Source organism: Lynx rufus, unplaced genomic scaffold, assembly GCF_022079265.1.
Source record: "Lynx rufus isolate CCGP_SWC_20201006 ecotype Redwood Valley unplaced genomic scaffold, mLynRuf1.p SCAF_8, whole genome shotgun sequence".
NCBI lineage: Eukaryota > Metazoa > Chordata > Mammalia > Carnivora > Felidae > Lynx > Lynx rufus.
The window spans coordinates 5594417-5595884 of record NW_025814896.1 but is presented as its reverse complement, the minus strand read 5'-3'; positions in this window follow the sequence as shown (position 1 = coordinate 5595884).

Genomic DNA, 1468 nt, shown 5'->3' with positions numbered 1-1468 from the left:
CGTGACGTGGCCTGTGAAAGAAAGAAGCGAGCCGTCTTGGTAGGGCACAGGGCGGTTCGATCAAGGCATGCCAAGGTCCTGGCCTACGAGTCAGGACTAAGTTGATTCAGCCTAGGCCTGGAAGGGGCTGAGCCTAAACAGGGTTTACGCTAAAGCCGGCATTAGTCCAGAAGATTCTAGAACCCACGGGGCTGGGCCTGAAGTCGGCTTTTGGCAAATGCACGTTCCAGGCCTAGCAAAGGGGGGGGGGGGGGCGCTTAGCAGGGTCCGGGGCCGTGCACGCCGCTAGGCCTAGAAAGCTCGGGTCTGAGCGGGCTTTCAGCAAACGCATGTGCAAGGGGGGGGGGGGGGGGGATGGGTCCTGAGCAAACTTTCCACCACCAGGCACGTCCAGATCGAGCGCCGTCTGTGCCGCGTGCACTTTGGGCCTGGAGCCCATGCAATCTCGGCGGAGCTTCAGCCCCGGGCACGCACACCCTCGGCGTTTGGGGCGCCCCCACTCCCGGTCCCACCCGACCCCGGCCCTCCACGCCTAGCCCCCAGCCCCGCCCGCCCATGCCCACGTGGCACCAGCCTGTGTCCCGGAGGGGCCTGGCGTCCAGCCCCCGGGGCGGCCCCTCACCCGGGAGGCGTGGCCTGGGCGCCAAGCCCACCCGTCTCTCGAAGCGGGGTGGCCTCCGCCTCGAGCCAGCCGCGAGCCGTGTGCCGTCAGCTACCGCCTGCAGCTCGCAGGCCGCTTGGATGCGAGGGTCAATGCGGCAGCGCGCAGGCGCTGGGCTGGGCGGGAAAGAGGGGCTCAGCGTGCAAGGGGCGGAGCCAGGGGAGAGTGTCTATGCAAGGGACGATGGGGGCGTTGGAGGGGGAGGGGCACCCTCAGGGGGAGCCGAGACCCGGATAGATATGGAGCGGAAATGGGGGCCACCTGCAAGGGGCACACGGTGGACGGATAGGGGGGAAAGTATACGGGCACCTGCAGGGGGCGCTGAGAGACCCTAGGGACAGAGTAGTGGGGGCACCTGGGTGGGGGAGGGACTAAGATGGGGGAGGGGGAATGCACGAGGGAGGGAAATGGGACCTGCAAAGGGCGCCGAGAGACCCCGGGGGCAGGTGGATGGGAAAGGGGAGTGGTGGGGGCACCTGGGTGGGGGGGGGGAATGCACGAGGAGGGAACGTGCAGCAGGACCTGCAGGGGGCGCCGAGAGATCCCGGGGGCAGGTGGATGGGAAGGGGGAGTAGAGGGACCACCTGGGGGGTGCAGAGACTTGGGGTAGGAACGTGGATAAGGTGGGGGCGTGCCAGGGAGGGAGAACTCCGAGGAGTTCGGAAGCACGAGTGGGTAGATGGGCAGGGGCGGTGGATGGGCAGTGGGGGAGCCCGTGGCGGGGGGGGGGGGGCGGCTCCGGAGGTTCTGGTGAGCGGGACTGAGAATGGCAGGGAGCCCAGACAAGGGTGGGGCGTGGAAGTCCAT